The 27,046-nt window shown below is 42.2% G+C and overlaps 2 protein-coding genes across 12 annotated transcripts in view; one reads left to right on the forward strand and one right to left on the reverse strand.

Moving 5' to 3' along the window:
* CMSS1 (cms1 ribosomal small subunit homolog) overlaps positions 1 to 27,046 on the reverse strand; it is a 352,914-nt gene that overhangs the window by 31,801 nt on the left and 294,067 nt on the right. The window contains exon 1 of one of the 9 annotated variants that reach the window (XM_075915460.1): positions 12,983 to 13,122. The exons of 6 other annotated variants lie outside the window; for them this stretch is intronic. The gene's annotated coding sequence lies outside the window, so the exon portion shown is untranslated. Of the gene's footprint in view, positions 1 to 10,587; positions 10,726 to 12,978; positions 13,123 to 27,046 lie in introns of those variants that run through there. 2 more of the 9 variants (XM_075915374.1, XM_075915657.1) reach the window with 2 other exon arrangements.
* Positions 13,189 to 27,046, forward strand: part of FILIP1L (filamin A interacting protein 1 like) — a 294,587-nt gene continuing 280,729 nt past the window's right edge. The window contains exon 1 of one of the 3 annotated variants that reach the window (XM_075914071.1): positions 13,189 to 13,464. The gene's annotated coding sequence lies outside the window, so the exon portion shown is untranslated. The remainder of the gene's footprint in view (positions 13,465 to 27,046) is intronic. The other 2 variants (XM_075913841.1, XM_006130685.4) reach the window with 2 other exon arrangements.

Below are 27,046 nucleotides of genomic sequence, written 5' to 3' on the forward strand. Positions count from 1 at the left end.
CACTTCACGATGCAAAATCTTTGTCCTCTTCCAGCTTGGAATAAAAAGAAGAGCAGGCTCTGAACACAATAATAAATGTCCTACACGCACAGGCCTCCAGTTGGAGCATGTCTTAACAACCTATTTCTTATTCTAGATGATATCTGGACTTGGCATCTGTTCTGGAAAGAGTCATTCATATGCCCCAATATGGCTTCAAACTATCACTGTTTGTGATGTCATGTCAACTCCAGTTCTAGCAAAGCTAGAATGGTTTTGTGGTGTGTGTGTGCAAATGCCAGAAAGTCAGATTCTGCCACCCTTAATCACATTAAGCAATACCTTATTCTGTGGATAGTTACCCTTACAGTTAACGGGGCTGCTCACGGAGTGAAGCATTGTTCAATGTGAGTAAATGTGGTAGCAGCAGGCTCACAGTTATCAGCATACTCACACTAGGCTAATATGATTTGCTATTGGCTATATTTTCAAAATCCAGGTTATCATGAAGATTTCTCTCCCACAGAAAGAAAGGCAAAAATAGTTCTTGCTTCATTATGTTGGTTGTGGGGTTCCTTAGTGTTCCTTTCAAAGATCCAGAATCTGGTTTGTTAATAAAATGTGGCTCTGCACCTATACCGGCATGTTTGTGACTTGATATCCATGCACAGATGGAACAGTTTGCTGCATGGATGGTGTTATTTAAAGTAACAGGTGTCTGTATCAATTTCCCTATACTGATGTTTACTCTCATATAAGGATATTGCATTTTCAGGTATGGCTTTTGATAGGGATAACTAAATAAAATGGCTATGGCGCTGTTTCACTTTTTCTTTCAGCACCACCAGCTCTATATCACGTCTGCAAGAACTGACAGACTCCCTCTGATCCCAGACACCCCATATTCACACTGTACACACAACACAGCTGCAATAATTCTTGTACAAAACCAGCCTCGTGAGGTACAACATGAAAGCCAATAACACACTGATCATTAATATTACTGTATGATGTTGTTATGACTTCCCTCTGTATGTTGTTTAAGACAAGAGAAGACAGCCTAGCCCAGAGGATAAACAAATGTCTCTTAGCTGAATGTGGTCTATTTCAATTTACATATTAGCAGTAAACAAAGCTATCAGAGTAAACCAGCAGAGAATCTCTTGCTCCTGAGCTTAAGAAATAGTGAAATAACCATGGTTCTTACGTCCCAGAAAAACAAAGGAGACTGAATCCCCAAGAATCTTTCCTGACCTGTAAGATAAAAAAATCTCTACGTCATGGTATACACTTGCTGCTGGGTCACCTCCTTGTGGCTGGGTAAAGGGATTAGCACTTGCCTGGCCTGGCCCCTCCTTCCATTGGTTCTTGCACCCTGCCTCTCTCTGAGTCTTGGGGTGCTCGCTCTTCATGACTCAGCCCACTGATGTGGTCACTATACAGTCCTCTTCTTCTGACATCACACTGGATCAACTGTCCAGATGCCACCTGGACCAGGACTGAGCTATTTCCCAGTGGCTGTTAGAGGAAGTCAGGCCGGCTGACTACCCCAGGATAAAGTTCAGGGACCCTTCCATCAGCAGCTAAATCTGCACAACTTCCACCCTCACTGCTTTTTACCTGGGCTTCTTCCTACTCTGCTTTATGTAGGTTTTCTTCCCCACAACTCCTCTAACAAATCTCTCCCTCACGGCTAGGATCCTGTGACTTTTGGTTCCCTTGGGTCTTCTCCTCCCCCACCTCTCTCAGCCCAGAATGTGGCTGCAGATTCTCCCTGTATCCTCCTTCTGCTGAAAACTTCCTGGCCTTACACAAGCTCAGTTTACTCCTGCCCAGCTGGGCTTATCATTAATTAGCTTTTTTCAGTCCCTAGCTCTCTAGAGAGAGACCATATAGGTTAACTGACCTCTTCTAAGACACCTTAACCCCTTCAAGACTGGTGAAGGATAAACACCCCAATACTATGCTATACATAACAGACAGACTCCATCTTAAGAGACAGGGGCAATGAATCAGTGTTCTCGTCACAGACTCCCTGAGGATCCAGTTCATACTGGACAAAATGATTATCCAATCAGCAGACTGTATTCAAAGTCCCTTCTAAGGCTGAATCGACCACTGAGTCTGACACTCCTGATGCAATTCTGACCTTCTCCCTCAACTAGTTCTGCATACTGCAGCTCAATTACTGAGGGATTGCCAGCAACTAAATGCAGCATTAACAGTGATTTATCTTGATTTAATTGCATGAAACATGAATCCCACACAGTCTACCTTAGACTGCTTTAGGGCGACTCTTTCACATATCTTAACCACCTGAGGAAATTGCAGCTAAAGTATGGATGCATAATAACCTCCTAAACAAATTGGTTGGCACTTCTAGGCGAGCAAACCCTCTGCTGTCCTATTATCTGATTAGCCTGCAGCAGAATGCTGTGCTCTGGTTCAGCTCCATTCACCTCACCTCAAGTTGGCTGACACGCAATTACACACAACCATGTGCATGGAAGTTGGGATGAGTACATCAGTGCCGTGGTTCCCTGTGTTAAGGAACATCACTCCTCCACACATCAATTGGTGAGGATGATACAGCCAGACTGGTTGAAAAGATCAAATACACATTCCTTTTGGACCACCCAAGAGCTGTTGAAGAACCTGTTGTAGGCCCTCTAGCCTTACCCAGATTTCTCTGTGAAGTCTGTGTAGCTTGAAGAATGGTCTGCAGCTGACATCAGAAACAGGTCTCTTATAACTGACTCAGCCACGAGTGTATCCAACTTTGTCTCCCTACGCTGTTTATTAACCCTTCTGAACTGATTTTGAATGGTCCAGGGTCAATGTATAGCCAGCCTTCCCATCTCGCGCCAATGAGAGGTTCCCACAGGCAACTGTGGCCAGACAGACAATGTCACACATCACTTATGACTGCCCTCTGACCAAAATTGATGGTGGTCTGAGGGCTCTGCACTTTGCTGAGGAGGCTGCCACAAACTAGCCTGGCAAGCACTGCATCTAGTAAGAAGATCTGAGGAGACGAAGAAACTAAGCAATCTGATCTCAGTGATGCCTGCTGGCCAGTAAAAAGCTGGAAAGGAGACTGTACATAAAATAAACAAACACTGTATCTTGCCAGAAAAAGCTTTAGACTTTTAGGTGCATATTATCCCTTTTATTTGCTTGTAGCCATCTTGACCTTTCTCTCTTTCCCTCAAAATAATCTAATCCATGCTCTTTTGTTAATAAGTTTGTTTTACTTTTACTATAAATCATTTCAGTGCTGTGTTTCAAGAGAAGGCTGTATTAACCCTCAATTAAATTAATAAATTGTGACATATTGACTCTAACAAAGTAGCGAACTTCATATTTCTGTGCATACAAAGTGTCAGGAGCTGTGTATTGCACAGAAACAGAGAGAAGCTATGGGGGCTGGAATTCACTGACTGTTCTTTGCCGGTGAGATTTGGGCTAGGAGAGTCTGGAGAGATTTGCTGTGAAAAAGACAGACTGGTGCAGCAGGGGGCTGACATACAGTCTAATCACCAGCAAAAGTCACTTTTGCTGAGATAGAGAGATAACACCATCACTCACAGCTCTGAGTATTCCTAATAGCATATTACATCCCCCCAGGCACTGGACATTTAAATATAGAAATACCGTCACACATTCATTCTCTCTCTCTCGGTAATCATGAAAGGTTTGCCATGCACATGTAAGATTTCATACTTATTTTTCAAAATTTTATCACATTTTGAACATATCCAGAGCTATAACAACTTTTTTCCATCCACACATAGCAGATCCCCTTTATTGTGTGTCTTATTAAACATCACATCTGCTTAACAGGAATATTTGCCAGGTAACTTTGTCCAGGCTGTACTATTTAATGACAAACAGCAATTTAATGATATACCTGGTCATGAAAATTAAGTACCATTTCTTAGAGAGGGATGCAAGTATGTTCATATTAGTTAAATTGCTGTGGATTTGTGTTTGCTGGCATGATCCCTCATTAATAAACCATTTATCCCTCTTCATGACACTCCTTTACTCTAATGTATGTGACAAATGAGTCAAAAAAATCTTTAACATAAATATCTAACTGCTTAAATGACTAAGAACAATTAATGAAATACATTTGAAATTCTTCCAGGACAACGCAGTCTTGTGAGCCACTGCACAATATGCTGCAGCAGTCAAAACTGCAAAGAAATGTCAGGATACAAAGAGTGCGAACAAATTCTGAAAATATGATCATGCCATTATGTAAGTCAATAGTATTATCTCACTAAAATACTGGATTCATTTCTGGTCTCACTCGTCACAAAAAAATTACAGAATAAAATAAAACAGGCTCAGAGATGGGTGATAAAAATGGCAAGAGGCATGAAGAGCATCTGAAGAGATTGTTAATTGCTTCCTTTAGGAAGGCTAATAGAATAAGAGAGGGATACAAAGTAATGGATGGCACAGACAGAGTTTATCAGGCACTTCTATTTACCCTGTTTCATAACATGGGAATAAGTGATCATTCAATTAAAAAGAAAGCAACAACTTACAAAGATGAAATACTTCTTGTTTCGTTTTTGATACATAACATGTTCCTGACCTACAAGAATCACATCTGTAAGACATCACTGAGGTCAAGATCTCAGCTGGATTAAGAAAACGACCAGATTTTGATATGGATAATTAAAACTATTCACCGTTGCATTAGGACAAAATGATGTTTAGAAGCCATATACTACTCCCGTTTTATGATACGAGGCAGCTGTTGTTACAGATTCATGAAAAAACTTCCCTTACGGGGAGACTAGGCTATCATTGTGCACTTTGGGGTTTCTTTCACCTTTCTCTGCAGCATTCAGTGCTATTCACTGTCAGCGACATGATACTGAGCTAGATGAACAGCAACTTTTCTGGTAATTCCTATATCCCCCTTCCCTTCTCCCCCATTGCCCTCTTTGTGCCATCATGTAGCTCTCTATGAATGGAACATACTTGAAACTGCTTACTTTCTTTTTCATCATTCAAATCATTCACTCCATCGTACATACAACCAAAACTAACCAAGATCAGGATACGCCTAGACTGCAGGCTTCTTTCGGAAGAAACTTTTCCGGAAGAGATCTTCAGAAAAAACTTCTTCCAAAAGAGAACACTGCCAAAGTGCATCGAAAAAGTGACCTGCTTTTTCAAAAGATAGCATCCACACTGAATGGACGCTATGTCACATTTAAACTGTGATTACTACGGACGGAGTGGCCACCAGGGCACTCTTCTTTTCTCTTTTTCTGAGAAAACTCCCTCGTGTCCACACATGTCTTTTTCTGAAAGAGCTTTTTCGGAAAAGGTGTTCTTCTTCGTAAAATGAGGTTTACCAATGTTGGAAAACTCCCTCTGTTCTTTCAATTTTCTTTCAAAAAAATAAAATAGAGTGTGAACATAAGTGAAGGGTTTTTTCTGGAAAAACAGCTGTTTTTCTGAAAAAAAACCTGCCATATACACGCACCCTCAGTCAGAGAATCAGGGAGTGTAACAGAAATGAGCAGGAAAGAAAATAAATTAAACAATAAAGGATAATGTAGCAGCCCTAGTCAGATGTTCTCATAAAAAACCCAAGTTACTACCTAATCTAAAATTAGAGTGTAAGCCTTCAGATTTTATTTGTTCTTACAAGGTGCCTTCTACCCCAGGTGCTGTAGAATAATCAGACTATTTTTTGGTATGCTGTCTTCCTAAACATACTGTGGCATAAAAACTTAATTTTTGATTCTGTAGGTAAGGTCCAACCAGTCAGGATATGAGGTCACCTATTAACAAGAGGGTTTTCTTGTTTAATCAATCAATCAAACAAACACACACCTACACCCACACCGAAAAAGAAAAAATGTGCCCTATACCATACTCATTAACTTAGGAAGAGTTTTATTTTGCATAGCTGCCAGCACAAAGAGAAGTATTTAACTCCTGAAATTACTATGCTCTTGCTTGAAATTTCAGATTACTTAAGGAATAATAAATAACCACCACCACCCAGGCAATTGCACATATTTTTCTTACCTCGGTCATTTAAAAATACCCAAACCCCCTCCCAAACCTCAGAACCTACACCCCCCTCTCAGAGCTTGTACCTTCTCCCATACCATAGCCCCCTGCCTCAGTTCATAGACCCCTCCCATAATCTGAACCTCTCGTCTCCACCACCCATCCCAGAGTCCCTTCCTGCACTCCAAACCCCCTAATTACTAGCCCCACTCCAGAGCTCACATCTCAAGCTGGACCCATCACCCCCTCTCTTAGTCCCAACCGCCTCAGGCCGGAGTCCCCTCCTGCACTCTGAACTCCACATTTTTGACCCCACCCCAGGGCCCTCATCCCCTCCAATACCTCGAGTCAAGGGTGACAATGAGTGAGTGAGGGTGCAGAGAGTGAGTGACAAAGGGAAGGGGGCTGGGCCTCAGAGAAGGGGTAGAGCAAGGGGCAAGGCCACAGAGGAGGGTGGGGTTGGGAGCACGGCAAGTATGTTTGGTTTTGTGTGTGCAGAAAGTTGGCAACCTTTTCACGCTCTCCATAAATTACTTCAAATGTACATTTTACTTCAAGTGTGCATTGTATGACCGCTTCAATCAGGTTCTCCTTTAAACAGAACTGCTGCAAAACAAAACTGCCTTCCAGTTCACCCTAGCTCAATTAGAATTTGCTCGGTTGCCTCCATGCCAGCGCTGCAAACCATGGCTGCTTTTAAAGTAGAAGTACCCCCACACCACTATCCCTCAAAGCAGCTTGTGACAAGCCACTTTCCCTCCCAGCCTAGCTATGATGCTCCATAATGTCTAGGGGAACAGATTGGCTGCTTTTAACAGAATGAGGCTGAATTGGGAGCTGACCAGCAGCTGTCGCATGGGGCAGATTAAAGAAAGAGGCATCTTAGAGGTAGAGAGGTAGAGAGAGAGAGAGAACTGAGGATGGCAGGTAGGAGTACTTTGAGCTACCTACTGGATGGGATCGTGCTACCCCTAGTAGATGATCAAATGGTTGCCAAGCAGCTTTATTACAAAACCAAAACTACATTTTACCATATTTTTTGTTCTGTTTGTTCAGCCCTAGGCACAATGGGGTCCTGGTCTGTGATTGGTCTTTAATAAATAAATAATAAATACAAAAAATCAACATCATAGAAGAGATCAACTCATCATCAAAATCAGCTACAAGTGGTTGCTTCCCTCACTTCTAAAGCATCACGGTTAATTGGACAAAGAAAAGACTCGAATGGCCAAACGTTTCTGCCCTCCCTCTTAAAAGACTGTATTCAGACGTGCTAGAACTAGGAGAGCTGGTAATACAGCAGCAACCCTGGCTTGAAGTGGATTCACAGTTTGGTTAAATAACTCTAAGCACTCCCACTGTGCAAGCTGTTCCTGTGGCCCTGACTGTTGAGGTCTTCTCTCCTCTCCCCCTCACCTTCCTTTTCCCCGCAATGAAGCAGTACACTGAAGCACTACTGAGAAATCAAGACTGGAAAAAATACTCAAAATGTTTCCCTCTTGGCTAAGAATTAGCAAAACATGTTAAAATTCAGACAATAAAACAAGATTAAATACTAGAAAGCATTAAGATACCAAGTGTAATGACAGGAAATGAAAAATTAAAGTCTAATCACATAAAAGGGCAGAATATAGCTCACTAGATATCCTTGATGTTATATGGAAAGACAGGCTGATTCAGTAAAGTGCCTCTCTTCTTTAAAAATTAATACCGATCTTTCCTTTCCAATGTATTGCACAGGAGATTTTTCAACTTAATACAACTTGTAGAAGTAACTTTTTCAGGGCCTTTTTGGTCATGGGTCCATGACATGGAATCCATTTGAATGCATAGGTATCTCAGCACTTGGGTTCTAACAGCAACAAAGCAAGTAGCTGGGAACTAGCAGAATTACTAGTAGGCACAGTTCACAGTAGCACATGAAGCTTTGCTTTACAATGACTGTGTCTCTTTAGTCCTAGCACCTCTGTCAACCTTTGCCCAGTCTGTTCTTGGCTGCGTAGGCAGAAACCTGACTCCATGGTTACATCACCTCTGAATCTTGCTTATGTTTGACATTCCACTCCTTTCACCAACCATCACACTACACCCTGTCCATCTCCTTCCTTCACTTCTATGCACTGGGCTTCCCTTTTCCAGAACAGGCTTCCTCATTTATTAAGGGCAGTGGACCTCCTAAGCTCTCAAATTGACTTCAAAATCCCTTATTTTAATTGCAATGAGATTCCTGAAATGGTGTGTGTGTAGCCAAAGAAAGCATTGTAATGCACATCTGAGAGTAGACCCATTGGCAGCTGCCCTTTCTGACTGAGCAGAAACAGGCAGTAACTCTGTCCTGTACAAGATATCTTCCCTGGAGATCTTATGTAGCCTATGCCTAATCTGTGGCTGTTATAAACTATCTGCAAAGATTTATATTTTTGGTTCCAAATGACCGTTTCATGAAGGAAAATTCCTAGCAGAATGTGAATATTCATCTTGGCCAATTCATAAAAGAAATTTCTGATGCTGAATTGCCACACAAGTCTGCCGATAGAGTCATCAACATAACTCCCTTCTTCCTTTGCTTAGTGGCAACTTGATCTAAAACTCCTATCATTTCAGCTGGCAAGAACAGTGCTTGATGGCAATGTTTCATGTTATTTTTAGATTCACTCTGACGTAGTCCAGCATGCTTAGTATGCCGATATTAATAGCTGTCATCTTCTGTGTCTGCAAAGAATTCTTCACGGAGCATTTCTAAGAATTTCTTGTTCCTTCAACTCCTCTTTTCATGTTCAACTTTCACCTCCCCAACCCTTTCACAATCAGAGCTGATTCTTTTACACGATTTGTGAATTCACCCTGATTCACTAATTGGAAATGAACCAGACCAGAAAAAGGAATCTAAGAGCAACAGACAGGTAGAAACATCTAACCTAGCACACTGAAATAACATTACAGATCTGCGTCATATGAGATCAGTTCTACAACACTGTAAATTAGACTGACTACTTGACATTTAAAAAAATATTGGATCAAAAAGTAGCACTAGAGAAAGGAGGAACTGTACAAAAATGATAGCGAAAGATCAGCTAGAGATAAAATAGACTGTTATCCTCTTTCTAACCAGCAGTACCTCCTGATACTAACCAAAATTATTGTGTTCCTCTATAATTGAGGGGTATGATGTATTTCACTTCTGCTTTCTGACATAATATGAATACTTTTACACAGGGACAGAAGGCAAATGATTTTAGAAAATGCTCAAGGATTAGGGCGTTCCGATTATCTAAAAATTCCGTTTATCTGAGGGTCCCATCAACCTAGGAAAAACCAATTCACAATAATAGTAAAACTGATGTTTTTAATATTTGGTAGTTTTGTAGTATGAGGCAGTTGGTCTCACATTTCTATTTTGAGTTAAAGATGATTAGTACTTCTTAAATAAAAAAAATTGCTAAACCAGTCATGGTAAACCAAGCCAGGCCTGTGCGCCTGAAGATGTGACAGAAGTGGCTGAGGACAATGATGGTTAACAACGTTTTCTGGTTAACAGAGTGCCAGATAACAAAGGTTTCACTGTACCTGGTTTTCAAATTGTAGGTGGTCAAAGAACAAACCAACAGATACAGTGTGAAGCATCTGACACCCCATTTTACTGTTTTCCCATTCTTGTTGACTTCCTCAGAACTAGCACCTCATTGGAACAAACTGGTGCTTCAAGATGCCTTTATATTTTAACAAGATATGCAAAACAGACCCATCACCAGCCATGACAATGTTAAAGTAACTGATACTCTGTGAACCTTCACTAAACAACTCAAATGCTGCCAGTATTGGATTTAACATTGCGAACACCACTGCCCATTGTTTAAAACAGCAATGGAATACTACATCTAATTGAAAACCATAGAAGAATTGAGAGTTTGATTATAATAACCACCTTAAAATGTGGACAGAATACAGGGGGTTAACACGTCTAATCTTGTGAAAAGTGAGACAGAATTTTGATGGCAACAACTATCCAGGAATTGTGATTTTCCTCAGAAGGTAAGTCAATTGAAAAGCATCATCTAATGAACAATGCTCTGCTTAAAAAATGCCTTTATGTGGAAATTTTAAACTCACCCACATACCCCATTTATTCAGTACTTCTGAAGTACCTTCCTGTAGGCCATTGCCTTTAACACTGGATATGCACATATTACTAGAACTCACTACCTTAGAAGTACTTTCCAAACATTCTAAGGAGAGCACAGTATACAGACAAAGAGACAAAAGCTAGCAGAAGGGAAAAAACGGACAATTCACTTCACTAGACAGAAAATGGGTCTTTTAGAAAGATTAATACAGGGAACACCCAGGCAAAATATCCATAGAGAACTTCGCCTCATCATGAGTTAATATTTATAGTTTAACTTTAAAATTAAAAGGCTTCCCTCAGGCTATGAGGTTTAGGAACAGCCAGAATTTACATAGCCACCTTGCATCTACACCAGAATGTATCTGCAGAAAAGAGCACCGTTAATAAATGCCGTAACAATGAACAATATTCACTTTAGAAAGGATTTTTTTTCTTACTCTGTTCAGGACTGAAGCAATGCAGTCTGCTGACTTTCTGAAATTATGATCCTTCCTTCATTTTGTTATGGTGTGAGGGATGGTGAGGCGGGAGCAGTCTGGCATTTCACCCATTGCTGGTGAAATGGACTGACAGCTCCAAAAACAGACAGATGTTCTCCATACACAGAAGTCATGTTGCATAGGCAGTGGCGGAGCAAGGTTTCCTTGCATTGCCCAACCAATGCATCGCAAATCTTACCTAGAAGAAGCTCCCTCCACACAACCACTTCAACAGAGGATTTGGTCTTAAGAGCACATTCGTTATATACAACTGCCTGCACTCTGCGAGGGAAAGAAACTGGAAGAGGTGTAGCACAACCACAGGCCTCTTTATTAAAAGCATGCTCAAGATACCACAGGAATGCAGTACCAGAAAGCAGAAACCTTGCTAATCCAGTCCATAAACTAGATTATAGATTACTAGAGGGCTGCGCCCCCTGGTTGCTCTGCTCGCCAACCCACCTCTCTCTGGCTGCTTTCGCGGCCAGAGCGCCTGATGATGTCATTCTGTCGCAAAACAGAAAACACTGTTTTATATATAGAGAGAGATTTTCTATGCTAGTCCTGATATCACCTGGCGTCAGGATGAGGAAACATATTACCATAACATCATAACAGTACCAGGGAGTCAATCCCTGAGAATGTACATGAAGAAAACAGAGGCTCCCTAATTCATTTTTCATATTCTCTTTCAAAGTCAAACACCAATTTCCTTTATTAAAGCTGGCTTTTTTGTCCTACAGGAGCCAGCCATAAGATGTGATAACACACAGTCTAATAAATATTCCATTTAATTAATAACAGGGTTTTTTTATATCTTTGACTTTAGCATTGCTGCTCAGGGTATTGCTGTTTTGCTTCTTTCTATTGCTATTCAATCTCTTTTTTTCTTTGTAGGCATAAGTTAATCAACATTAAACTTGCAGTTAAATAAAAGTTTAATACAAATCTGGGGTGTATCTGCAGGGGGAGGGGGTCATATGTATGACACAAGAGGTGACTGTTCCACTCTACTCAGCATTGGTGAGGTCTCAGCTGCTGTACTATGTCCAACTCTGGAGTCACCCTATAGGAAAGATGCGAATGAACTGGGGAGAGAGTACAGAGGGCAACAACAAAAAAGATAAAAGGTTTAGAAAACCTGACCTATAAGGAGAAGTTTAAAACATGGAAACCGGAGAAAGCAAGATGGGGGTGGGGGCAGGGTCTTGATAATCTTCCCACACATTAAGGGTTATTTTAAAGAGGAAGGAGGTCAGCTGTTCTCCATGATCACTGAAGGAAGAACAAGGAGCAATGAACTACTGCAGCAGAGACTTACATTAGATATTAAGAAAAGCTTTCTAACTATATGGATAATTAAATTCTGGAATCGGCTTCCAAGGGAGGTTTTTTAATCCCCTTTGATGGAGCTTTTTAAGAGCAGGGATGTCAGGGAGGGTTTAGGTTTATGTGGTCCTGCCTCAGCATAGGGGGCTGGGCTTCCTTACCTTGAGAGGTCTCTTCCAATCTTACATATCCATGATTCTGTGGTGTGACATTCAATACAAGGGAGCCAACTCGAGGTTGCCAACAACAATCATATTGAAATGAAGAGCACTATTGCAAACAAGCCTATGTCCTGACTTCCCCAATATAATAATAAATGTGGATATAAAAGTTGTTTTTCACACAAGTCAACAAATGACAGTGTAACACAGTTTTATAATATATAGCAAGGTATTTCTGCATCAGCTTAAGAAGAGATATCCTGATACATTACCTCTTAGGGTTAGTGTAAAGCTCACTGGAGTATAAAGATGAATATTGGTTTAAAAGTGCAGTTCTCCATCAAAAGCCCAAAAGGTTTTATTTGTATAATTCACATATTTCCTTTTGCACAACTTTTTCTTCTGCATATACTCACTCTTCCCTGTAAATTGGTGTCAACGTCCCTCACATACAGTATACTAATTTGTAACACTTTCATACATTAAATTCCAGGGTTTAACCCAAACTTTTTTCAAAATCTCAGGAAAACCAGCAACAAAAGGGGAGGGAGTGAGGGAGAGAGAGAAAGAAGGAAAGAAAGAAAATAGACATATAGATCTTGTTATAATGTTATTAATTGAAGCACTATACTACACACATTGCTTTCAGAATAGGAAATGTCATGCCCTTCCTACTCCTACTCATTGTACTTCAAGGCTCTGTAAAATTTTAGGCTGGAAGGTACAAAATGATTCAAAGCAATACCCCATCTGTTATCCCTGTTCCAAGCTTGTATGAAGAATATATGTCTGAAATGACCAAATAAAGAACTGTAACTCTTGATGGAGACTGTAATTACCATAAAAATAGAGTTCATACCTACACTTGTTTGCTACAGACAGATGGCTGCTTGCTTTTTTGTCCCATAACACTGCAGCTCTGTCCCATTAGATTCTCTTTGTGGAGAGTGACAGCCTGTGAGGTCAGTTTTCTGACAAGGTCATCTGCCTTCAGAGTGTGAAGAGAACGGCATAGAAAGTGGGTTGGTTATATTTAGAGTTTGGTCCAAGTCAGTGCCATGGTTCTGCACTGTCTCTCCCTTACAGCGCTGTCTCATGTCTCTGGGTCTAACTCTCTGCTGTTACTTAGTCTACTGAATACAGAGAAAAATCATTTTGAATGACTGTTGGAACTAGGTTTCTCAACTTACTAAAACAACTAAATTTGGAGCTCCGAGAAGGAGTCCTTTATTCTGTAGCTTTAAATAGACAATATTCTTTACGGGAGTGGATTTTCCCCTTTGGAGTAAAAGAGAGAAAATTGAAATTGTCCATAATACAACAAAGGAAGACTTCCTGCACTAAGGTAAGCCTATTTTACCTTGATGATATCAGCAACATTGAAAAAATTGGGTTGATTGTTTAATGCACCAGACATTATTCTTCTGTTATACCTATATTCCATTTACTCTTAATTTGAAGGCTTTTGGGGGTTAATGAACTGATTACAACTCTGGACAAATTCTCAGCTATTCAACTGATGTTGTACATAATATCAGTTTGCATTATTAATATAGGAAGGAAACAAGAAAATAATAATATAACAGCATGTGTGATACAGTAATCGCTGTATGATTAAACCAGACATAAGAACATCAGAGATATTACAGATTTATTATTAGAAAGAACGCTCCAAGAAAATAAACTGTTATATTCTGAAAGTAAGCAAAAAGCTTGTGTATCTGAGATTATATGTGAAAGTACGCATGTGTGTGCAGTTAGTGATTATATATTATGTGCGTTTAGTAAATGCAAGCTCAGAAAATATGCTGTCTATTGACAGTAAGCTTGCAAAACAGAGTTCACTGCAAGCTGCAAGGAACATTTTTAAATAAAGGTCACTCCAAAAGGTGCTCAAAGCGCTCTCACATTTCCAAGAAAGTTGCACATCTTTAGCACAGCTGCAGGCAGGAAACAGGGGTCATATGACAGAGGTGTTTCTTTTCGGCAGAATGCTTCAGACTGATAGCACATTGTTTCCTTATAAACTTAAAAGCAAAAACTGTTTAATTGTTTTCCTTAGCCTTCCTTGGTCTGTTTTGATGTTTAAAAAAACCACACAGATGAAGTATAACATGCCATATGTGGTAAGGATTAGGAAGAAATCTATGCAACTAGAGAGCTAAGACATTTATCAATTACACATTACTGAATAATATAATGCTAATTTCCTTTCAACACTCTCATGATGAACAAAGGAATCTGTTCACTGTGAAGTCTGATATAACTGAATCTTGGTTCATAATGGAGTAAAGAATCCTGAATTGTTTCAGTGCATTGAGGCACGCAGACTTTAGTTTTGGTTACAGTGAATTTCTATTTAGATCTAAAGACTTTTGGAGGGTGAAAAACTGGCTTTACTTTAAGAGGCTTTCCTGTGTATATGCCAGTCCTATTAAGCTGTTTTAATGTAAACAGAAATGATGCTCAAACAATATCGCTCCCATACTTGAAGTATAAAAGTACAATACACTTAATGAAATTAGTATTTTGTTACTGCCAGTCCATTCTTTGGTCCTGAAGGCCTTATGGAGTAATCTGTGAGGTAAGATACACCAAAAGAAAAGATGTAAGAGCAGTTTAATACAATAGCCTCATCCATGCTTATTTCTGTAGCCTTAATAAACAGCTCTACAAGCCTCTCCATTCACAGCAAATGTGGTAGGACCATCAAATGTAATACTTTAGAGTCTATTTTTGCTTTTCTTTTGCTCATGTACCCCCCACTGGAGTTAATGACTGTTATAAGGATAACTGATAAAGCTATTACTAGCCCCCAAGATTGTGACACAGTCTGGATCCATCCCTTGTTCTGCTGGCTGGCAGAACAAATGAAAAAGTCCCTAACATACTTCATCACAGGACGTGACCATACATCTTGGCTGTGTCTACACTGGGCCACTTATTCCGGAAAAGCAGCTGCTTTTCCGGAATAACTTGCCAGCTGTCTACACTGGCCGCTTGCTTTCCCGGAAAAGCAATGACGATCTACTGTAAAATTGTCAGTGTTTTTCCGGAAAAACTATGCTGCTCCCGTTCGGGCAAAAGTCCTTTTCCGGAAAAACTATTCCGGAAAAGGGCCAGCGTAGACAGCACAGTAGTCTTTTCCGCAAAAGAGCCCCGATCGCAAAAATGGCGATCGGGGCTTTTTTCCGGAAAAGCGCATCTACATTGGCCACGGACGCTTTTCCAGAAAAAGTGCTTTTCCGGAAAAGCATCCTGTCAATGTAGACGCGCTTTTTCCGGAAATACTTATAACGGAAAACTGTTCCGTTTTAAGCATTTCCGGAAAAGGCACCGGTGCCAGTGTAGACGCAGCCCTTGAGGAGGTTGTTACTAATTTACTATGTGATGAAGCTATATCACAATGTATTAATGCAGCGTTTCTCAAACTGTGGGTTGTGACCCCCAGGGGGGCCGTGAGCAACTTAGAAGGAGGTCACAGCTGGATTCAGTTTTTCACTTACGGCCCCTCTCTCCTGAGCTGCGAAGAGTGGCAGGGCGGCGGAAGGTAGCCGCCGGCCAGCCGTGCAGCGTGGCCGGGGCCGCGGGACTCCAGGAGCGCGGCTCAGCTGCAGCAGGAAGCAAGGCGGCTGGAGAGTGAGGCCAGCGGCAGCGCAGGACCAGACATGCGAGGGGTCGGCTGGGGCACGGTTGCCGGGCGACCGAACACTTCCCCAGCTGGGAGAGGGTGGGGTCCCTCAGGCAGCAGGCTGGGGGATTGGGACGGGGCAGAGGACCCAGAGGTAAATAAGGGCACGTGGGGGTCAGAGGAGGAGGCAGAGAAGAGGAGGAACCAAAGGGACACGGAGTGGAAAAGAGGCACAGAGGAGAAAGAGATGGGGGGAAGGAGTCTGCAGGGGGGAAGGGCATTGAGGACCGCAAATGCCTTGAAGGAACCCCAGGAGGGCAAGGAGTCTGGTGAGAAGGGGTAAGGAAGCGACCCAGGGCAGTGAGGGTGGGGGTGGGGGTGGGGGAGGTCACAAATTCATTTAGCATCTTAGGGGGTTGTGGTATCACAAAGTTTGAGCACCCCTGTATTAATGGAATGTAGGTGTATACACTAATTCAACACCACAATGGCTTTCTGAAAAGCAAATGCAATAGGTGGCCATTCTAGAAAACACTCAGCCAATAAGTTTGACATCATCGCACTAGAAGTTCTCCTTACCATCCCCAGTGCAAACTTTTTGCAAAAGCCTACACCTCAACTGAAGCAAAATGCAGGACAATGTAGCACTTTAAAGACTAACAAGATGGTTTATTAGAAGATGAGCTTTCGTGGGCCAGACCCATTTCCTCAGATTAAGTGGGTCTGGCCCACGAAAGCTCATCATCTAATAAACCATCTTGTTAGTCTTTAAAGTGCTACATTGTCCTGCATTTTGCTTCAACTACCCCAGACTAACACGGCTACATTTCTATCACCTCAACTGAGGCATTTGAAGGCTAGTGGCCTTTATTTTAGGAAGAATAATAAGGCAACAAAAGAACACTACCATTCACATGGAGTTAGTTCATCTATGTAACGCTGACCAGTTCAATTCCTGTAATTAATTCCGGCCTCCTTTTTTAATATACCTGCTATTAAACTCTTTTGTATAGCATAGTGTATTAGACTATAAAAATATAATGCTTACATTCTGGCACAATCTCTCACATGCTGAAGGAATTTATCTTGATCACTTCTCCTAACATATAGAAAATTATTCTCTGACCTTTCCTTCTTTCCAATTTCATTTAGCAATGTACTTGCAAGGCTGGAGTATTTGACTGATTTTTGGCACAATAAAATACATAATGGCTGACATCCATTTCCACAAAAGCTCTTCCTAAGAGTTCATGGCTTTTAACAAATAATTGTTCAAGGGCTCTGTCATTGCATAGATTCGGGCTAAGTAGGAGGTGATCGTTCAGATTTTCTGGAGGGTTTTTTAACGTCAGAAAATTGGATTGCATGTTGGACTGTGTGTTACCTTCATTACTGGTAAAGGACTTAGCAGTACAGGTTGTACCTCTCTTAACTGGAACTCCCTGGTCCAGCAACATCTGTGGTCCGGCAGGGACCATGGACGTTCCTGGACCACAGAGCCCAGGAAGAGGGAGGTCTGGCAGCTGGGTAGAAGCGTCATAAGGGGCACCGGCAACTCAGCCAGGAGTCCAGAATACATGTGTGTGGGGGGAGGACAGGCGGCATGGCAGGCAATTCTGGCCCCAGCAGCCGTGGACCCCAGTGGCAGCCAAGGAGCTCTGGCCCTGGCCGCACAGCTCTGGCCCCATGCCTCCGCCCCAACCCCAGAGCTCCAGCCCCAGCTGTGAAGACAGACAGCTGCAGAGCTCTGTCGCTGCTGCGCAGCTCTGGCCGTGGCACTCTGTCCCAGCAGCAGCGGGCCCAGGGAGAGCCCTGGGGGGCTGAAGGCAGCAGTGGGGCAGGCTGGAGTCCTAGCCTGGTGGCAGCATGTCCACGAGAGGAGGGACCTTCCCTGGCCCAGCAAATCCCCTCATTTGGGACCAGACAGGTCCAGAGGGTGCCAGACCAGCGAGGTCCAACCTGTAGTAAGCAGTTACCAATATAAAATAAAAATACCAACTAGTTTTTGTAGATAGAATTGTCTTTAGATGGATGGAAAGTGGTGGTGCTCTCACATATGCAGAAAGAGGGTGACGGGTCAGCTATTAGATAGCCAGCAAGAACAACAAAACTGAAGTTGAGCAAAAAATTCACGGCATTATTTCATTTTCTGTTGAAGAATCAATTTCCTCTCCTAGTTTCATTGGTGACAGGAAGGAAGAAAAATCAGAGTTGATATTCACAACACAAAGCCCCAAGCTTTGTCTGACCTGCTTTTACAAATTTATTTCCCACAGCCAGACAGAAAAAAAGAATTTTGCCCTTTGTGTGTGGAGATGTCCCAGTGACAACTGAGTGTAGAACAACAGATATTTTGCTCTGAGAAAAACAATGGACTCTACAGCTTGTGCGCTCTCTCACAGTCTAGTACATAGTATAAACAGGAGCATCTCCGACACAAGGCAAATGTAGTGCCCATCTTTAAAAAGGACAATCCAGGGAACTATAAACCAGTCAGCCTTATCTCAGACCCTGGAGAAATCATGGAGGGGATTCTCAAGGAATCCATTTTGAAGCACTTGGAAGAGGGGAAAGTCATCAGGCATAGTCAACATGGATTTACCAAGAGCAAGTCATGCCTGACCAACCTGATTAGCTTCTATGACAAGGTAACGCCTGTGTGGACATGAGGAAGGCAGTGGACGTGATAGACCCAGACTTTAACTAAGCTTTTGATATGGTTTCCCACAGTATCCTTGCCCTTGCAAGCAAGTTAAGAAAGTATGGATTGGATAAATGGACTGTAAGGTGGATAGAAAGCTAACTAGATTGTCGGGCTTAACAGGTAGTGATCAATGCCTCGATGTCTAGTTCATGGTCTGAATTAAGCGAAGTGCCACAAGGGTCGGTTCTAGAGTCAGTTTTGTTCAACATTTTTATTAATGACGTGGATGAGGGGATGGATTGCACCCTCTGCAAGTTCGCAGATGACACTAAGCTGGGGGAGAGGTAGATACGTTGGAGGGCAGGGATAGAGTCCAGAGTGACCTAGACAAATTGGAGGATTGAGCCAAAAGAAATCTGATGAGGTTCAACAAGGACAAGAGCAGAGTCCTGCATTTGGGACGGAAGAAACCCAAGCACTGTTAGAGGCTGAGCAGCAGTTCGGCAGAAAAGGACCTGGGGATTACAGTAGATGAAAAGCTGGATATGAGTCAACAGTGTGCCTTTGTAGCCAAAAAGGCTAATGGCATATTAGGGTGCATTAGGAAGAACACTGCCAGCAGATCTAGAGAAGTGATTATTCCCCTTTATTCAGCACTGGTAAGGACACATTTGGAGTAGTGTCCACTTCTGAGCCCCCTACTAAATAAAGGATGTGGACGCATTGGAGAGGTTCCAGTGGAGGGCAACCAAAATGATTAGGGGGCTGGAGCACATGACCTATGAGGAGAGACTGAGGGAATTGGGTTTATTTAATCTACAGAACAGAAGCATGAGGAGAGATTTGATAGCAGCCTTCAACTTCTTGAAGGAAGGTACCAAAGAGGATAAGAGAGAGGCTGTTCTCAGAAATGACAGATGATAGAACGAGGAGCAATGGTCTCAAGTTGCAGTGGGGGAGGTCTAGGTTGGGTATTACGAAAAACTATTTCACTAGGAGAGTGGTGAAGCGTTGGAATGGGTAACCTAGTGAAGTGGTAGAATCTCCATCCCCTAGAGGTTTTTAAGTCCTTGCTTGACAAAGCCCTGTCTCGGATGATTTAGTTGGGGTTGGCCCTGCTTTAGGCAGGGAGCTGGACTCAGTGACCTCCTGAGGTCTCTTCCAGCCCTATGATTCTAGGATTCTATGATATAGCTGCTCCCCAAGTTACGACCACCTCCACTTACGACCAAAGCTGTCGTAAATGCAGATCCGAGTTACGAACGGCGATCTGCGCTTACAAACAGTGCGGTCGCCATGTAACTCATTGGGATCCAAGTTACGAACACTTAGAGTTATGGACCAAATGTTGGTCCGTAACTTGTTCGTAACTCAGGAAGTGGCTGTACTGCATTTCAACTGTGCACTAGAAAATATTACCTACATATGGGGAAATTCACCCTCTCTCTCCCAAATACAAAGCAGTTGGCTTTGTATTTTCATCCCAGGAGAGTCTGGGTACAGCTGCCTGCAGTTGACTTATTATGCAGGAACCACCTGAGTTTTGCATGCATGCATTTCTGTGGGAATTTGTATATCTTCTTCTGATCGTATTTTTGAAAGAGGATCTTTTGAAAGTGAAAGTAGTCTGGACCAAAAAAAACCCCCTTTTTTGAAAAAAACTGCTCTTCCTAAAAAAGGAGGTTTACGCGGTTTTTCGAAGAAGGGTTTTTTTTTCTGTCCAGACTACTTTCCCTTTCAAAAGATCCTCTAAGACCTTCCTAAAACCAACTCCAGTAAGCAATCCCATTTTAAGGAGATATTTTAAAGTAACCTTTTCTCATTCATTTTCTCCAACTTTTATTTAAAGCCACCTTTTCTAACGGTCTGTTTACTACTAGCTCTATTAGGTCAGACATTTTCATGGAAAGAAATAATAGTGGAAAAGCTCTCTTATGCAAACAATAAACAGTATTTAAAAATCAATATTAGTTGTGCCAATGTATTTTAATTTACCAGAGTATTTGTGGAATCTCCTATTCCACAAACAATGCTGCATGAGAGAGCGAATGCATAACCAAAAGAGGGAAAAAATCAAGACACTTTCAACAATAGACTTTTTAAGATAAATATTTGGGAAGATATCTCTACAAAGAAGTTTAAACTACTTGAAAAATAATGTGCATAGTACAGTGAGCACCGGATGAGTTAGGCCAAATCTTCTTTGTCTTAGTTACATGAGTAGTCCCATTCAATAAGGCAGAAAATGTCACTTATTTTCACATCCTTTGTTAGGTGGGGCAGAAATAACGGTTTGAAGGGCAGTGCTTACTCTTTTGCTGATCCCCAAATGAGACACTAGCATTTGGCTTGTAAATTGTTAATCGGGATCACGCACTACACAAGGGACTTCAGTTGCTGTTGGTGTCACCATGTGAACTCATTTTAAGATTTGGTGTTTTTGTTTGGTCTTCAGAAGTGTTATGCCAAGATCAGCTGTTTGAACTCCCAGTTTGGAACAGAAACCTGCGGTAGCTGCTTATGCAAGTAAAGTGGGGCTCAGATATGCTGCTGACAAGAGTGGCATTAGACTCTGAATAGAACAGGACTGCCTACAAGTTAGTTTTAGTCAGCTACTGCAAAAGTCACTCTACCGCTCTCCCAAAAATAAACAAAACAAATCTCTTTTTGATTCCTTTTTGCACATCTTTAGGTTTCAGAATTAAACTCTCCCATTAGCTATATATCAATAATTAGGAGGGGAAATCCCACTTACAAAAGGGTGGGGGATGGGTTTTGTGTGTGTGTGTGTGTGTGTGTGTGTGTGTGTGTGAATACTTAATTTATTTGCACTCATGAAAAGTGACAGATTATAAACAGACTCTACGGAGGAGGGATAGCTCAGTGGTTTGAGCATTGGCCTGCTAAACCCAGGATTATGAGTTCAATCCTTGAGGGGGCCATGTATGAATCTGGGGCAAATCTGTCAGGGATTGTACTTGGCCCTGCCATGAGGGCAAGGGCCTGAACTAGATGACCTTTCAAGGTCCCTTCCAGCTCTATGAGATGGTATATCTCCATATATTATATTATTATTAACCAATTGACTGGATACAAATGCACAGCAATCGGTTGCTCTGCAGTTCTTCCTACATAGATGTGCCAGTGCACATCATGCCTCAGCAACAACATACCATGCGGTGTGAGTGCTCAGGAGATAAGTCAGAAAAATTGTTTAATTTCTTGTTGTTTAGATGCGGACAAGCAGACCTTTCAAGTTCAGACTGAGTTGACCCTCCTCGTCAGTTTGTGACACAGAACTTGTGTCAGAGTTAACTTTCTCAGTTAATCCCCCATTATAACTATCTTCACCTGCCCACTAATCAGTCTACATAGAGCAGAGGGGAGAATCCTTTTTGTTCAGGGGCTGCTGACCCACAGAAAAATCATTCGCATCCAACCCCCCCAGGCCTTAGGCTCCCCGCCCTGACGTAGAGGGACAAGTATATTGCACATATTCTTTGTATAGATGCCTGTTCCAATCATTCAGAGGAGGTGGCCCCAGACAGTACACTTGGGGTGCAATTATATGCAGATCTGTGGGAAAGGGTGTCAGGTAGTTTTTATTAGGAATCTGGGGGCAAGAATTCCTGGAGCAAATTCCTAGCTCTAAATTTGACACGGTTGGGATCTTTGGCAAGTCATTAAACCTCCTTTTGCCTCAGTTTGTCCATGTGTAAGTAAGGACCCAGTAACATTTTCTATTGTCAGGACTGAGCCCCTTCAACTGAGCCTGAGGACTGTCTGCCCAGCCTCCAGGCAGCTATATGAGCTCAGCCAGGTTCAGGGGCACGGGACCATTTTGTATAGCGAAGGAGCAAAGAGTCATTGAACCAAACTCTAAACCCTGTGCATAATGGAAAGTAGTTCAATCCAGGGGTGCAAGAACACCCCAGCATGCCCACTTCCAGCACCTATGACTGGGCTGCAATAGGACTGAGGGACTGGCAACCCACCCAATTGGCTGAAGGGTGCCAGGAGCAATAGCAGCTGCCAGGTGCTCAGCATACTACCTGACTGTTCATGCTCCAGTCTGGCTCCTGACTTGTTCCTGCCCTCTTCAGCCCTGTGTCCCTTTCCCGGCTTCTGACATCAACTCTTACCCTTCACTCTGCATCCTGGCTCCTGACTCTGGCTCCACCCCTTGGCTTTGGTGTCTGGCTCCCGACTCCACTCCTTGGCTCTGGTTCCTAGCTCCTGAGTCTGGTTCTGATCTTTGGCTCTGCTTCTTGGCTCCAACAATTGGCCTCCAGCTCCAGTTCCTGGCCACTCCCCCAACTCCCAGTCTCGTTCTAATCACTGAGCTGGTTTGCCAGCGTTCAGGTTTGTGACACCTACCTTACTGGGGTGGTTTGAGGGTTAATTAAATATCTGTAAAAGGCTATGAGATCCGTATGGGGAGGGGAAATGCTATAGACACACAGAATTATTAGTGAATTTACTCCCTTCATATTTCCCTGGTACAGTAAGGAGAGAAGGAACATAGAGTCTCTGTGTGATCCACTGAATAAGCAGTGGTTTGTAATGTGCTCCATGTATCTGCCATCGAAATGTCAAGATGAAAAACTAGTAGGCTGTCTCTACTAGAGAGGCAGCTCTGGCTAAATGAGATACAATTTAACTCTGAAATTACAATTCTGCATAGTAATAAGAAGTATTTGAAGTGTCACTTTCTCATAGCTCTATTAGACAGAAATAGTCTAAGAGAATGTGTTGACACTGAATAAAAAAATGGAGATGGATTAGTTCTATCCAAAGGGTTTGACTGCTGCACACAACCCTAAGGAATTACCGGAGAAAGATTTTGTAAAGACAGGATTGGAAAATATGGTATAGAACAGTGTTTCTCAACCTTTTTTTTTTTTTTTAATAAAGTACCCCTTTTTAAAAAATTATATATAAAGTACCCACAGTACCTACAGCTTTCAGACACACAACATTTTTTTCTACCATTGCAACACATTTGTTTAAACAACTTTATCATAGCCGGGCGAGTGATGAAATTTTTGGGTGTAAAATATACAAAAATAATAAAGTGCTATAAAACCTAAAACAAAAATTCAGTTTCCAAATTTCAGTTGTGTTGATGTACCCCCCCGCCCCACAGACTTCTCTCGAGTACCCCTAAGGGTACGCGTACCACTGGTTGAGAAACACTGGTATAGAAGATACAGAAGCAGTATGGGTATGTCTACACTAGCCCCCTAGTTCAAACTAGGGAGGCTAATGTAGGCATTCGAAGTTGCAAATGAAGCCCGGAATTTAAATATCCCAGGCTTCATTTGCATCTTCCCGGGTGCTGCCATTTTTAAATGTCCCTTAGACCGAACTCCATGCCCGCGGCTACACGTGGCACGGAGTAGGTAGTTCGAATTAGGATCTCTAATTCGAACTACTGATACACCTCGTTCCCCGGGATATTTAAATCCACGTGGAACGAGGTGTACCGGTAGTTCGAATTAGAGATCCTAATTCGAACTACCTACTCCGTGCCGCATGTAGCCGCGGGCACGGAGTTCGGACTAAGGGACATTTAAAAATGGTGGCGCCCGGGAAGATGTAAATGAAGCCTGGGATATTTAAATCCCGGGCTTCATTTGCAACTTCGAATGCCTACATTAGCCTCCCTAGTTCGAACTAGAGGGCTAGTGTAGACATACCCTATCTTCTCCAGACCATGAAGGTCTCAGTGCAAGAGACAATGCTTTGCAAAGCAGATATCCACAGATTCCATGCACAATTTCACACACTGAATTTCTGACTCTAGGCCCTGCCAGTTGCTGTGGTTTCCTCTTGTTTCATCTATAGCAAAACAAATGGCAGGAAAACACACGAAGGTGGAACTTTATCACTGTTATAGAGAAGTCTGAATAAGAAGCACTACTAGTGAAGAAGACAGCAGCATCTAAATATACCAGCTTTCACAGTTGTTTGCCAGTTACCAAAACTAGAATTATTCAAAAGCATTCAACGGTTAAACTACTGAAATAATAAATGTGCTTGTGTCAGGGTCAGTGTGATGTTTTATTAGTTGCACATTGCTGGGAAGGAACATCTATCCATAAGTCACTTCATCAAACAACCAGACCAAAGTAGTGAGAGAAGAATTAATCCTATATACAGTGTTTGGTGATGATGTCTGGTCTGGCTAGAATTCTGACTCAAGTGGCCAACTAGCACTTCTGTGGTAGAGAATGGAGGTTCGGCAGAGAAGGTGTCATCAGGCTTTCATTGAACATAAAGCTTTGGAGACCAAAAACACACACTGGTTGAATGGAAGTTTCAATTGAGTAAGATTTAATTAATCAGGACTGTCTTGTATTCTGAATTCCCATTTACCTCAACTAACTCCACAGACTGAAATACTGATTTTAGAACAGCTTTTAACTTTTTTTTTTTTAATAAACTCTCTACCATTTCTTGCAAGCCTCAGAGGTAACTTAAGTTATTTTCGATGTTTTCCCATTCCTGTGATGGAGACTTTCAATCCTCTCTCATCCTATAAATCTGTATGGTGACGTAGCTGCTAAATATTGCATATAAATTCAGATGCCAAATCTTTTTCAATATATTTTTTAATTTTTAGGATCCCGAGTTTCCCAGTTAAAAATGATTTTTTATAATTGCAGAACATTTTAAAGATATATAGAGCTCCATTATCTGGATTATTAACAACTCTGATGTCATGAGGTCTGGATATCAAAATATTATTATTACAAAGACATGCCACCATTATATGTAGTTAAAATATTTAGTCACACGTTAGAAAAACAGAATTACTTACGATTTTCTAACCATTCATTATATAACATATATCCAACTCAACAGTGACTGCAGATAAGCAACAAGTTATCCATGCTGAAATCTTGTAAAGTTTCCAGAATAACCCCCAAAGCTGTGATGTATAGTAATTTGTTATATTTAAACTTATCCAATGATATACCTTGACCAATGACAAACCATCAAGCAGTTTAGCCCGACATTTAATGTTTGGGTAAAAACATTGTGAAACCTAGTAGAAATGACTCTATGCACATTTTTAAATTTACAGTAAACACAGGTTTTTTTAAATTTTCTCATTTGCAGACCAAACATAGGAGAACCAAAATCAGAAACTGAAACTTTCTAGAAGTCTAGTTTTATTGCCAGGAGAAGAGGCACGCAAAGAACAAAAACAATATTAACATGGAAACTTAAATTGGATTGGTGAAATCCTCAAGTTTTATTACCCTGAAGTGTTAACAGTAACACTGGAAAGGAGAGAGCATGTCTTTAAATCCCGTATATACTCGAGTATAAGCCGACCCGAATATAAGCCGAGGCGCCTAATTTTACCACAAAGAACTGGAAAAAAATATTGACTCGAGTATAAGCCTAGGGTAGGAAATGAGGCAGCTACTGGTAAATGTAAAAAATGAAGATAGATACCAATAAAATTACATGAATATTTATTTCAAAGAAAAACAATAACCTAGCTCTGTAAGTGGAAAAGGGGGTCAACAAAAACAATATGGTATCAAAAATACCGTAACTCCCGCTCAAAGTCCTCCCGCCAATCCAATGAGCCCCTGAAGGGCCACCTGCAAGAAAGCGCCCAGCGCCAGCACCAGTCACACACGGGAACAGACGCTCGGACACTCGGCCCAACCAGCTCAGCCCCCACCGCCCCCGCCCGGACCTTTCCCAGGCCAGAGCCCCTCTCGGCTGCTCCCCGAGCCTCCCTGCCGGCGGCCCCGGGGTGAGGCCGCTGGCTCCGAGCAGCGCCTGCGGGCGCACCCGCAACCCAAGCGGCCGGCAGAGGCTCCGAGCGCCCCGCGCAGCGACGGCCCCCGACACACGGAGCCCAGCCCGCTCCCGGCAGCGCCCCCCGCCCCGAGCGCCTCGGTTACCGGGGCCGGAGCTCCGGGCTCACGCGGCTAGACCCGGCCGGCGGCAGAGACGCGCTGAGCCCGCCCGTGAGCAGGAGGCACGAAGCCGTTTCTGGAAAGGCCCCGCCGCGCAGTCCATAACATAACGACAACCTGGATGCCTTAGAACCTGACCAGCGTACTCACTTTCCTCAGTTCTCGAGACGCTGACTCGAGTATAAGCCAAGGGGGGCATTTTTCAGCACAAAAAATGTGCTGAAAAACTCGGCTTATACTCGAGTATATACGGTACATGCATTTATTTTAACCTGATAGAGTTTTCTTTCAACATTTTGAAGTTATCACATACTGAATGGCTACAACCAGGCTTCTCAAGTACTTCTCATTGCATAGAAAACCTGAATATTTCTCTGCTCCATTCTGTGAAGGCGATTAAAATGGTATATTCTAGGTTAACATTTGCCTACAACACAACACAGGCAATAATGACCAAGACATGGGACATTTCCTGAGGATTAATTATAGTTAATATTGTCCAGTCGCTAATCCCCAGGAAATGTCCTGAGCCTATATTTATTACTAGTATAAACTAGAGGAAAAAAAATCCATCTTATTTTCTTTTATAGTGGGTAATGCAGTTTCAGTTGGTCTATGCTGCCTGTTTCCATATACAGTACACAATATGAATGCATTGCACGATCGCCATGCAGACTGCATGAATGATTTCTTAAAAGTCAGCATCAAT

Source organism: Pelodiscus sinensis, chromosome 1 (assembly GCF_049634645.1).
Source record: "Pelodiscus sinensis isolate JC-2024 chromosome 1, ASM4963464v1, whole genome shotgun sequence".
Lineage (NCBI taxonomy): Eukaryota > Metazoa > Chordata > Testudines > Trionychidae > Pelodiscus > Pelodiscus sinensis.